The sequence below is a fragment of the Amblyomma mixtum genome, chromosome 7, assembly GCF_055824585.1.
Source record: "Amblyomma mixtum isolate Tamu chromosome 7, ASM5582458v1, whole genome shotgun sequence".
In the NCBI taxonomy this organism is placed as follows: Eukaryota; Metazoa; Arthropoda; class Arachnida; order Ixodida; family Ixodidae; genus Amblyomma; species Amblyomma mixtum.
In genome coordinates this window covers 37,792,700-37,806,791 of record NC_143018.1, presented here as the reverse complement: position 1 = coordinate 37,806,791, position 14,092 = coordinate 37,792,700, and positions in this window count along the sequence as shown.

The window sequence follows — 14,092 nt, the reverse complement described above, 5'->3', positions numbered from 1 at the left end:
AGAGGTGCCGTCTGCGTACTGAACAAGTAACGTGCTCTCAGTTTTCGGCATGTCGTTCACATAAATGGAGAAACTGCAGTCTGGGGGCAATAAAGTTCGCGGTTGAGAAGTCCCGTCGCAAACATTAGTAGTCACGCGGCTGCAGTGGCGACAAGTCCCGTTAAAACCATAGACTGGCAAATGGCGCCGGTGTGGCGGAGGCGGCCACAATGGAGGAAAAAAAAAATGAGGGAGCGTCGGACGACAGCCAAAAGTCGCAGCCAGTCATAAAAAGTAAAAATATAGTAAACAAGATTACAGGTTTCATTGTAATGCTACATTAACGTTAAGAATTAACGTATAACTTTGTAAGTTATATAGAAATCGCTATTTGAACACTCTAAAAAAACTGTTGTAATACAGTCTTCTAAACGTTATTATTACGCTAGAGTCGTAACTATGAGACAACATTACGAATATATTTCGAGGAGTGATTTCCAGAACTTTTCCCCACTGTTTTTACAGTAAAGATGTTTTTCAAATAGCGGAATATTGCAACTACTCGCCAGAGATTGTATGCACAGCCCCATTATTTTGTCAGAAAATTTTGTGATACCAACTCGCCACTATCACTCTTGGGGAGATCCCTCAATAATGGGTATATATGCTTGACTATGATAGCCGCTCGGAGGTGGGTGAATACGAGTTGCACGTTGTGCTGCAGTGGAGCCGAAGTGTCGCCCTTGTTGCTGGTTCTTGCAAAGAATGTTAAAGTTATGTTGTTTACATGTTTCATTAATGTTCGAAGAAGGTTGTGCTAATGTTTACATATAACATTGCTAAAACAGGAAAAGAAGAGCATTCAGCACGCTGCAATAACATTTGACCGTAACAAAAATATTAATGTAACATTATTGTAATGTTTCGATGTTACCTAGGTTGGCGTTTAGGTCACATGAGACACTAAAAAAACTGAAATATAATTGTTGTTACGTAGTTTTAATTCACTACCGCACTTAAACCAGCCTGCTTCAAGATTTCGAATGAGACGTATCAGCGCGCTATGAAACCGGAACCGAAATGGCATAAAGAAAAATTCATTTATAAGCGGTTTAGCGGTCATAGGTGAATGCCATGGGGTTATCTTGGTATGTATACTAACGTCGAACGCATCTTGTGTCTGAAGAAAGCACGGTGAGGTGCGTGTTGCGCCGATTAAGCACGCTCGATCTCGCGTGTTGCGGAAATAAACGCACGCCATAGAATGCTTCGTCCAGCTGAACGTGCTCATTGTTCGAGCTCAAATTTCGTACAGAAATGGCATTTGGTCGCCAGAATTGTTTCATTCTACATCTGTTTTGGTTACTTGCCTGCATTGATCGTCTGCGGCGACAGCGAAGGAAATCATGCTGTGCTGTCAGCAATCGCACCAGTGGCGCCATCTCGTTTGTTGGCCGTGAAGATTCAGCAAGGGAGGGAGGTTCGGGGGTTTTGAATAGTTTGAAGACGCTCTTTCAGCTGGTTTTTGAATGGTCACAGAAAACTTAGTTTGGCCAAACTAAGTTTTCAGTCTAAATTTTCAGCGTCTTCAAACCTCCCGAACCCCGATCCCCACCTCATCTGCTGTGAGGGCGTTGCTGGGGCTTGACGATCACGTGCCAGGCTTGCGTACTACAGAAGTCAGCCTTTATTGCGGCCAATTCTCATTTACAATAATTACACGGGCATGTGGCTTGAGAGGGGCTAGGAGAGCGCACCGCATGGCGGGCGGGCAACTACACAACACACTCGTCGTCTCCCCAGCTCCGAGCGGCAGCGGGGAAGGCGTCGTCGCTGGGAAGGTGGCGCCATCTGTGAGGTAGTGGCGAACTGTGTGTTTCAGAGGAGCCACTACCTCACATCCGGCCCCACTTTTTCATCAAAGTCCCTTTTGATGAGCGCAAAAAGGAAAGTAACCCTGGGCAATGTGGGAATGGCAATGTGGCAAATGGCAACTAACAATAGGCCTGGCAGGTTCACAAAAGCACTACAAATTAAAGGCAAAGTCAAAGACGGGCAAGAATAACACAAAACAAAGCCAAAAAGTACAAGCACAGCACTTTCAAAGGTCCACTTCATAGTCCTGGAGATAGGTGGGCCGACGGCACTGTCTTACGGGACGCTGAGTGCTCAGCACTGAAGTACTTTCGGCTGCAGAGTTAATTGTCGAACTGCTGGTCGACTGCTGCAAGTTGGGCGAATCGCACTGCTGAGGGCCCGCAAGCACATCTTCTCCAGTGGACGAAGGCAAGGCCGGCAATGTGTCCTCTAGGCCTCTTGTAGGCAGGGGTGGTACATAACGTTTCATTTGCGACACATGCACTGTTCTTGGCTGAGCTGAGTGCTTCGTGGATGGGCTGGAAACAGGGATGGCTCTAAATGTGGCAGGCGTAAGACATTCCACTAGTCGGTAGATGCCTTTGAAGCGAGGGGACAGTTTCTCAAGTCCCTGTAGCACAGGTTGTTGGCGGCGGATCCACACGAAATCACCAACACTGAATGTATGTGGGCGGTGTGTTCTATCGTAGATGCTCTTTCTACGATGTTGAGCTTCTTCAGAATTGGCCATGGCTTCAGCACGAAGTGCTTGGACATCCAGAAGGCGATCCGTGAAGGAAGAGTTGCTCACTGGACGGTGGCGTTCCGCTGGTAGTCTGGGTATGTACCCAAAGAGTAATTCAAATGGACTGAAGCCAGTGCTGGCATTGAATGCAGTGTTTACAGCGAATGCTGCTTCCTCTAATGTAGTTTCCCATGATGGCTTATTTTCTGGGGAGACCTTGCGGAGGACTGATAATAATGAGCCATTGCTGCGCTCGACGAGTCCATTGCCTTCTGCTCTGTATGCTGCAGAGTAGTGTATTTCAACCCCATGAAGGTGCATGAAGCGGACGAACTGAGAAGATTCAAAAGCAGCACCATGATCCGAAAGGCAGTGGTCAGGTGAGCCAAAGCGATTAAAGACCGAATGTAGATGTTCAATAACTTCTTTTGCACTTGTGGAGCGAACAGCAGCAGGCACCACGTACCGTGTTGCAAAGTCTATGACATTAAGGATGTAGTGAGCAGTCTCTGTGGGCGGCATCATGATGTGGTCTATCGCAATAATCGAAAAGGGCACATCTGATGAAGGCATTAGTCCCAGAAGACCAACATTCTTTGACACAGGGCGGTTATACATCTGACATGTTTGGCAAGATGAAACATACTCTTTCACATCGGTCGCTAGTCCTGGCCACCAGTATCGGTCTGCCAGTTTACGCAGTGTGCGGTCAGTGCCCAAGTGACCTGCACAGTCATGCATTGAATGGAGAATTGCTGGACGCATCTTTGCAGGAACAAATATAGTGGTAGGTCCTGTGGATGACTGCTTGTACAGAACTCCATCTATATCCACTATGTCTTCTGAAAGGCCTTCAGCTATGCGCTGCCGTGCTTCTGCACACTGGGGATCGTCTTGTTGCAATTCAGCTAATGACCGATTGTCAGAGAAGACAGCAAGTGACAATCGTGAGAGGTGGTCAGCAACAGTATTTTGCCGACCAGGCCTGTGCTCCACGGTGAACTCAAACTCTATCAGGTCCATAAGCATGGATGTGAAGCGGCGTGACGGTCGGACGTTTGCGGTGAGACAGGCAACCGTCCAGTTGTCAGTGATAAGACGAAACTTCTTCCCCAAGAGGTAATGGCGAAACCGTTGTGTCACTGCCCAATGCACGGCGATGCACTCCCATACATTGCTGTGGAGTTTCTTTTCATCTTGGGTGAGTGCCCGGCTGGCATATTCTATGACTACTTCACGGCCATTCTGAAGCTGAGACAGCACAGCACCCAGGGCGGCAGCAGATGCATCGGTGGACACAGTTGTTGGTGCATTCTCACAAAAATGACCTAGGAGAGGGGCTTCGGTAAGTGCTGATCTAACAGCCTGGAAAGCGTGTTCACATGACTCATCCCAGTACCACTGTGGTGCCTTGACCAAGGAGAAGAGAGGCGCCACAATCTTGGAAAAGTTCTTGATGAAGCGGCGATAAAAATTGGCAGTTTGCACCCACGACAACAGTTCCTTCTGGGTCTGGGGTTTTGGAATGCACAACATAGCTCTGACTTTAGCTGGGTCTGGCAGCTTGCCCTCACTACACAATATGAAACCCAAGAAACTGATGGAGGGAAGACCAAACCGGCACTTGTCAAGGGAAACTTTTAGGCCATTTTGCTGTAGAAGCTGAAGTACTTGGATGAGCAGTTCCAAAAAGTCTGTGAAGGACGATGCGAACACGAGGATGTCGTCCAAATACACTCTGACACCCGACCTTGCAGGAGGTTGAAGGTCTTGAAAGATGAGTTGCATGGCACGTTGAAACGTTGAAGGGGCGTTCTTTAGTCCAAAGGGCATGCGTGTCCACATTTATGTCCCACTATGTGTGATAAACGCTGTCTTGGAGTAGTCTGCCGGTCGTAGGCTGACTTGCCAGTAGGCAGATTTCAGATCCAAACATGCAAAATAAGATGCTCCAGCGGCGTCTTGCATGATATCATCAGCATGGGGCAACGGGTGTGCAACAGTTATGGTGAGTTTGTTCAGTGGAACATAATTGACGCAGAGGCGCTTCTTCGCTCCTCTTGACACAACGATGACTGGAAAGGCCCACGGCCCAGTGGCAGGCAGGATGATGCCTTTACGCAAGAGCTTGGTTGTTTGTTCATCTAAGAACTGGCGGTCCTCTGCACAGTATCGGTATGGGCTTCTGCTGTAAGGCACAGCATTGGGCACTAGGTCGATGCAATGTTCCACACCTTGGAAATGGCCAATGTCATCCTCATCACGAGCAAATGTGAGATGATGATCAGAAAGAGCAGTAGCCAGAGTTATTTTCTGTGTCTCTGAGAGATCCTTTGCAACTAAGGCAGGAGGCAGGTCAGGATGAACTGTTACAGCTACTGTACCATCCGGTGCAGTAGTACCTTGTTCTGGCAGGTTCTTGCACAAGGGTTTCCAAACTGGCTCCATTCCTGGGAGGGGCACGTCCTGGAGAGCCAGTGAAGATGGCACTTCAGTGCATTGAGCCAGGAAGGACTGCCGAAGGATCACTGCACATGAGGCACGTGGATAGAGCTTCAGCTGCGCCTTTATGACAGTACCCGAGGCAGGATGGTGAAGTTCGGCTGGATTTGGAGGCTCGAACACGAGTCGTGTGTTGCTGGCACGAAACCAATCTTCACCCAGTATCACAGGCAAGACATTGTTGCTGATGACGGCGGCTTCCACTAGAGCTGTGATGGGGCCCACTGTAATCTTCAGGCAGACTGTACCTTCAGGATACACACTTGATCCACCAACGACTGCTAAGGGCTTGTGTGTCCAAGGCATCAGAGGAAGATCTTTGACTGCTGACTTGGTAATTATAGTTACCTTGGACCCTGTATCCGGAAATGCATCGTAGGATCCCAAGAGTCCGATGCTAGCTGTGAAGAATGAGCATTCCAGCTGAGAGCCATAGATGTCTTCGGACGGGCTAGCGTGCAATGCAGGGGCTGCTGCTTGAAGTAATGTGGCGGCTGTGGCCGGCTGTTGTGAGACAGTCTTTTGTTTTGTGGGGCACTTTGATGCTAGGTGGCCTTTTTCATGACACTTGAAGCAAACAGCTTCACTCAATGACTGTCCTGGACGAAAGGCTGGAACACCATAACGTTCTGACAGGGCTGAGTACCGAGCTTCCTTTTCAGAAGGCGACAGATCCGCTATACGAGGACGATTTGGAGGACTGGCAGCACGGGATGTAGGCGCACGGCTGGGCTTGGGATTGGAGACAGCTGGAGGTGTCACTTCAGATATAAATGGCATCGAAGAGACTTGTCTGGAAGGCGGGCTGCCGTTATTGTGACTGTGAACGGTCTGCCCGGGACGATGAGCAGGGCTCCTTGCGATCTCCATATGTTGTATTGCCCGGTCAAGCTGTGTGCATATGTCAATGAAGGTCGCCACTGACGACGGACGTTGCGCTGCTATGCTTGTCGCTGTGCCTGGGCTCAAAATACCTTGCAAGAGATATTCAATTTTTTGAGGCTCGGTCAGCGGCGCTGGACATTTTTCGATGACGCGAAGTTTTGCGTAGGCATAGTCGCGGAGAGACTGAGGGCTGGTCTGCACCTGGGACATAACTTGTTGCTGCCATTGCAGTAGCGTCAGTTCGTCGGCAAATGCGTCGAGAAAAGCTTTACGCCACGCATCCCAAGTCGGGACATGCGCGCCAAGAGTCAGGTGCCAATTTTTTGCTGTCCCTCTCAACTTACTTGCGGCGATGAGGCGGGTTGTTTCTGGCGTCCATGAAGCAAGCTGCTGCGTTCGTTGAATTTCTTCGATCCACATACGCGCATTTTGCTTGTGGCAGTTCTCGAACAATGGCAAGGTAGACGATACGTCAGGCATGGTTGTCACGTGTATCTGCGGCATGTAAGGAACTTGGTATTGCGGTGACGACGTTGAAGAAAATGGCATTCCAAATGGCGTTTGGGAGTACTGTGGCTCCGTTGCAAGTCCAGGTGTTGTTACGAAAGGCTGCGGTTGCCGCGGCGGCGAGAAAAGTTCTTGCGCTGGCATGGCTGCGGCATTGTCAACGAGCGGCTGCGCGGGAAGATACAATGGCGGAGGCATGACGCACGAGGCTGCATTTGGGGCTGCTTGAACCTTCGTAGTAGGAGGAGAGGCACTAAACTGCACTCCAGGCGAAGCGTACATATAATGTTCATAAGACAAACTGTTCGAAGCAACTGGCGCAGAGGCAGGTCTGGGCGCTTGCATGGGCAAGGCTGCACGGGCGTCTTCCAGGCACGCTGTGAAGCGCTGAACTAATTCTTCTCTTGACCCAGTAGCGTCGATTCCGCGGCGCATGAGCTCTCTCTGAATAAAGTCAGAGCTGAAGCACGCGACTGTAGCGGCGTCGACTTCGGCCCAATTGATGCCCGGCATGGCGCTTACTTCGTACGAGTAGACAAAGGCGTCCTCTAGAGCAGCATGGCGAACATGGCGGGGGCTGAGAAACAAAGGCTGCGTCTAGTCAGGCATGGCAGGAGCGGCGTGCACGAACGGCGAGGCTGCAGGTTCTGTCGTCGACTGCGCCAAATGTGAGGGCGTTGCTGGGGCTTGACGATCACGTGCCAGGCTTGCGTACTACAGAAGTCAGCCTTTATTGCGGCCAATTCTTATTTACAATAATTACACGGGCATGTGGCTTGAGAGGGGCTAGGAGAGCGCACCGCATGGCGGGCGGGCAACTACACAACAACACACTCGTCGTCTCCCCAGCTCCGAGCGGCAGCGGGGAAGGCATGGGGGGGAAGGCGTCGTCGCTGGGAAGGTGGCGCCATCTGTGAGGTAGTGGCGAACTGTGTGTTTCAGAGGAGCCACTACCTCACACTGCTTAATCCACTGATCTCCACTAGGTGGCTGGATGCCTCATCCAGGCATCCAGGCAAATTAAATGATGAACAAATAGCGCTAATATCAGCCGATATAGAAGAAATAATTGAGAAACGCCACATGGAAAATTGGGATTATAATCAGTTGGAACTGCTCATCGCTACAAAAATGAAACAAGTGAAAGGAGTTAACCGCTGGAGAGGAAAGAGGAAGCCACGAAGCTGGTGGAATATGGAAATTAAGGAGGCCATCGAACAACGACGGGTGGCTTCAAGGGAACACAGAGAAGCAAAGAGGGCGCAGTTATCTGTAGAGGAAATAGGAAAAAAAATGGGAATCTTATCGACAAAAGAAACAGCAAGTTCAGGTCCTAGTCCAGGCTAAAATAAAGCAGTCCTCTGATAAATGGCTGGCTGAAGTTCGCGAGGCAAATAAAGGGGGGCCAAGAAAATTCTGGAACCATATAAGCTGGTTGGGAAAAACAAATCAAAGAAAGCAGGAACAGATTATAGATGCTGAGGGAAAATGTTTGGAGGGAGACGATGCTGTGGACTACATTACGTCATTTATAGCTGCGTCTTTTAGCGACGCCAATGGGGTAATCTCCCCAAGTGAGGCGGCAACACAGGACAGCACAAAAGAGAACAGCTTAGAACTGACTAGTCTTAACTGGGAAAAGGCGGAAGCGAATATTCCTAAAACCACATCCGCAGGGATAGACGAAATTCCAATTAAGCTGATTAATGAACTTGGCCCAAGAAGCAAGGACGCGCTGATAAAAGCATTGGAGGCAGTCATAACAAATCAGCAAATTCCGCACAGCTGGAGACAGAGTAAAATGAATTTGATTTATAAAGGGAAAGGAGATAAGATGAACATAAAATCCTTCCGTCCGATTACGATAACATCTGTTATGTACAGGCTGGCAATGCAGGCGGTGAAATTAAAAATGCAGTCATGGGTAGAAGGGAATAGGATACTCGGAGAACTTCAGAATGGGTTCAGAAGGGGTAGGCGGTTAGATGATAGCCTGTTCGTGCTTACCCAATGCATAGAAATAGCTAAGGCGGAAAATAGACCTCTGTTTATAGCCTTTCTAGACATAAGCGGTGCATACGATAACGTGAACAGGGAACTCCTGTGGAGCATATTGAAAGATTTAGGTATTGGTGATGAGGTAATTGATTTTCTACAGGAAATCTACCGAGATAATGAAGTTGAAATTACATGGGAAGGGAAAAAAAGTACCACAACTGTAGGGGTGCACAAAGGATTAAGGCAAGGTTGCCCTCTATCACCGCTGCTGTTCATGCTTTACGTGATAAATATGGAAAGAAGGCTAGAAGAAAGTAATCTGGGTTATAATCTATCGTACAGATTAGGCGGAAATGTAGTTGAGCAGCGACTCCCGGGATTAATGTATGCGGACGATATTGTACTGTTAGCAGATAGCCAGGAAGATTTACAAACTTTGGTTAATTGCTGTGGAGACGAAGGAGACGCTCTAGGATTCAGTTTTAGCGCAACTAAATCAGGTGTGATGATTTTTAACGATACAACTGATCAGGTGCTTACAATACAAGGCCACGAAATACCCAAAGTGACCGAATACAAATACCTCGGGATATGGCTAAACGAAGGGCAGATATACACGGAAAAGCATGAACAGGCTCTTAGGGCAAAAGGACGAAGAGACGCCGGGATAATGAAACATAGGGCATTATGGGGGTACAACAAATATGAAGTACTAAGAGGTATTTGGAAAGGAATAATGGTGCCGGGACTTACTTTCGGCAATGCGGTTCTGTGCTTAAAGGGACCATGAAAAGAATTAAAAGCCGCTTGCAAATGTTAGAAGTGATGCTCAGAAGCATTGACACCAAGTATGAGTCTTCGGAACTCAGCCGGCAATTTATTATGAATTTTTAAAAACCGTGTTTTTCAAAATTCGCGGGCCGCTTGGTGTCTTCGTAGGGAGCAATTCTGAAACCAAAACCGGGAAGATAGACGTCACTAGTCCCATGACGTCGGCAGGCCACCACACGCTGTCATTCGCTAGAGCCGCCGCAGCTTCGACGTCACGGGCACACTTCCGGTAGCGGTGCTGCTCGAGCTGCCGCGCGACCCCCTGGGGCAAGCGCGAGCGAGGGCATTGCCTTCGCGCATATGGTTTTAATTTACCTCTGCCGCCTCTTTCTGTCGCGAGTTCGGGAGCCACTAGCAGTGCCTTTTTCGACCGCCCAAGATGAATACGCCTTGCTGTGTCGTCGGCTGCAAACCCAGTGACTGGCGAGGTGTTGAACACAGGCATGTTACTCCTAGAGACGTGCGTGAGCGAGCAGCCTGGATGGAGCGCATCGGACTGCCAGCGTCGCACGTACGCCGAAGACTCCGCGTTTGCGGTCGACACTTCGCACCTGACGCTTACTACTATTACCCAGCGCTCGTTCGATAGTCAGGCATGAATGTCAAGCAGCTGAAGCTTCGACCGAAGTCGCTGCCGACACTGTTTCTTCCCGCCGGGAAGATGAGTTTCCAGCTTACAGCGATCGGTATGGACGTTTACACGATATGATCTGCGATGGAAGACAATTTTATCTACGAGAACTTAAAAAAAGGTGCCGCATTTACTTAGGGCACAGGACGAATTCGAAGCGTTAGCTGTCGCGGAGGGCCTTGGCCTGACGGCTACGTACTGCTGCTGTTCACATTCGGCTGCTGCTTCGACATGCAGACTCGGTCCCGACCTTCTTTGACTCTCCCGTCCGTTTTACGACCGTAATACCGTATGTTCCTTGTGTTCTAAGTCGGGCGGCGCGATTTTGCGATCCCGCAGCCGGGTGTCCAACATCATTCGAGAGCTAGGCTCAGTATATGCACGGTGTTTCACACCAAGACTTGGCAGCATCGGTGTGACGGCCGAACCAGCGCACAAAAAAATAAAACATTGTGTGAGCCGGGAACAGGTCCGGGTCCATTCTGCCAACTAGCAAAGAAACCCGACGCGCGCCGCAATCCAAGAAAGCGCCGAGACCGGAGAGACGCTGCCGACGCACGCTGCTCCTCGCGAGTGCGACAACCGGAAGTTGTAAACCGAACGTCAGCAAATGACGTTTTCATGGGCGGAGCCCAGTCCCGGAGCTGTTTTCTTTATTTTTTTACGGTGCCCCGCGCGTACGAGTTGAGGGGGGAGAGGAGGAGGGTGATTTTTAATCGCCTGTAACTTCGTTGTTATTGATGCTAGCTCAAAAATTCTTGCGCTGGAGTGACGAGTGATGGATTGCCTATCTTTACATAATCTCAATAAATTTGTTTCATAGTCCCTTTAAGGGCAGAAGTTCAGTCGAGATTAGACGTAAATCAGAGAGCTGTTGGAAGATTAGCACTAGGTGCCCACGGCAAAACCACAAACGAGGCAGTACAAGGGGATATGGGCTGGGCATCGTTCGAGGCACGGGAAGCTAAGAGTAAAATACTATATGAAGAACGCCTGAGGAAATTGGACGATAACAGATGGGCAGCTAAGGTATTTAAATATTTATACAGAAAGAACGTTGACTCACAGTGGCGGAAAAGAACTAGAAAACTAACCAGTAAGTATGCCGGTCATGAGGACGGAGAAAGAAAGAGCATTAAACGACAGGTTAAAAACGCGGAAGTTAAAAATTGGATGAATTCAATGGAAAAGAAACATAGTGTAGAGCTATATCGATTCTGGAAAAGGCAGATCAGGAAAGAATTTTTCTATGATAACTCAAGAGGCAGTGCCCTACTTTTTGAAGCTAGATCAGGGTGTCTTAGAACGCGCAGCTACAAAAAGAAATTTAACGAAGAAGATGACACATGTGCAGTGTGTGGTAGATCTGTGGAAACAATTGAACACCTCATAATCAAATGTGATGGTATCCATCCGGATGTCGATGCAGGCACAGTCACTCTTTCTGAGGCCCTAGGGTTTAAAGATAACAATGGTCATGTAAATAAATCTGCAGTGGAAGTCAGCAAAAAGCGATTGGAGGATTGGTGGCTGAAAAGCAGAGATGTGGCATAAGGTTAGAATAGTAGGAAACCGTAGGCAAAGTTGATGGAGAATATTAATAAGAATTGCCAACACAGTAAACAAAAAAAATAATAAATAAAGAAAAGCTGAGCATGGTGGCAATTGCCACCACCCCGTTTCAAAGGGGGCGCTCCTATCCATCCATCCATCCATCCAGCACAGCGCGAGACATAGAGTTTCTTACTATTACCTAGAGGGAAAGCTGGCAAGCCGTCTATGGGAGTTTGCATGGAGACCCCACGTGACCACCTCAGCCACCATGGGCGCTCAAAGCATCATGGGGCGGTGAGCTACTTGTTGCGGAACTGTAACTTTTGGCCAAAAATTAATAAAAAAATAAAGCTGTTTGATAGCTACAAACGTCCTAACATTCAATATCTTGTCTAATGATTGCAACAAACGAGCAGAAAAGCATTTAAGTGCAAAGTTTGCCTAAAATAAGACATGACTAGCTTTCCTATTGGCCAAGTGATGAACACTAAAAAAACTAATATTTCGTAATTAACAGGCGCACTTTTAAAATTAAATATGTTTTTTAAAAAAATGTTGTTGTTTAGATACTTTAAGAGGTTTTTTAATGGCATTTCGGAAGAGTAAAACCTTTTATTGGCGTCGTGTGTCGTCGCGTCTTCACTACTATGGCTTTTGCACACTGCGTTCGCGCGAAAGTCGTCTGCGCACACACGAACTACGTTTTCGGAATGAAACGCCTTAGTACTGCCACACTGTGTTCCCGAAAAACTACGACTGTGCCGCAACAAGTAGCTCACCGCCCCATGATGCTTTGAGCGTCCATGTTGGCTGAAGTGCAGCGCCGCCAGCTTTCCCTCTAGGTAGTAGTAAGAAACTCTATGGCGCGAGAGGAACGACTGACAAGAAAGACGAATGCTGCAGTGCGCGTGAGAAGCGCTGTTAGAAGTCAACTGCACCAAGCACTACGAATTAAAGCCAATTCAGGCTTAACTTGCTACAATACGAAGCAGTACATGACACGCTCCGTCGAAAAAGCAGTACCATACCTTATGGAGGCGCTAACGTGAACCAACCGAACACCTTCGACACCTCACCAGATAGTAACCTAGCCCTTGCTCCGGTTCGGTCTACACATAATTCGGAAAATGGTCGCTGCAAAGTCAGATGCCTGGTGAATGTTTCCACCTATTCTTTCTTATATTTATCCCCCATTGATAGCATAACTTGGGCTTGAGCGTGGGAACAAGCATCACAGCAAAGAGCAGAGTTGGCGAAGCTAGGCAAACGAGACGACACCGAGCCGAGTAGACGAGGCTCCATACTTGCTGCGTGCAGCGACGTCCTGTCGTCTGCTAGTGTCGTCCCATTGCGATGCAATGGACCCTTATTTTTGAAACGTCTTTCCCGAAGACTTCGCTGGTCTCTTCGCTCAGTTGACGGCGCAACAGGTAGGCATTGTTATGTTAAAAGACGAGAACGACGAAAAGACGAAATGCTAAGTGGGAAAACAAAGCTGGAACTGAAAAACCGTGCTGAGGTCCGATTTCATGCACTGCGAAAGGCTGACTTCCGGGACAAGGCCGCTTACTTCCGGTGGCTTCACTTTCGATCGGGCATAGAGTTAATATCTTTCGGGTGCCCGATGCGGCATCCAGCTCCCCTAGTGGAGATCAGTGGCTTAATCTCATGGAGGAGGCTTAATTTGTTAATCTCATGCTTAATCTCCACGGCCAACAAACGAGATGGGCCACTGGTGTGATTGCTGACAGCACAGTATGATTTCATTCGCTGTCGCCGCAGACAATGCGAATATGCGACTTTTTTTTTGATCGATTCAGGCAAGCAAGCCAAACAGATGCAGCATGAAACAATTCTGCCGACCGAATGCCATTTCTGTGCTAAATTTGAGCTCGAACAATGCGCCCGTTAAGCTATGAGAAGCATTCTACGGCGTACGTTTATTTGAGCAACACGCCCGCGCTTCAGATGTAGGTGCAGAAGCGCAGACGGCGCAAGTGCTATGTAGCGACAGCCCACTGCTTAAATAATAGGTAGATTGAAGTGACAGATTACGGGTCTGTTCATTAAGTGCTAAACGAAGGCATCAGCGAATGCGCATTGCTGCTACATCGCTGCTTATGGTCACGTCGCCTGCGCGGTCGCTTGCATTGCGAGTGACAGCAGTGCTCGCAGCGCGCAGCTGTGCATAAAGACGTCGATCTGCGTCATTTGTGGGAACGTGAAGATGTAAGATTAGGCGAGCTTCCAAGGTCTATTTTGGAGCTTCTCTTAGCAGCTCTTCAAGAGTCGCGAAGGCTGAGCAAATGCTGTACGCGTAGCAGGCAGCATGAAGGGTAACTTATAAAAAGAGCAGTTGCTAACACTGGGCCGCGGTCCGCGGCGTCTTGTATTACTCCGCTGGTGAATCGTACCTGTAAACGAAATCAATTTTTTAATGCTTGATTATATCAAACAATCCACGTATCAGAACTGTAGAGCTCGTAACTTTTTTCTTGTGCTAAGCTTCTTTTTTACGTAACAAGAAACGTTTAGAATCTAGAGTTTCGGAATATTAAGAAACTCTATGCTAAATCAAAATGGACTGGAGATATCTGGCGGAT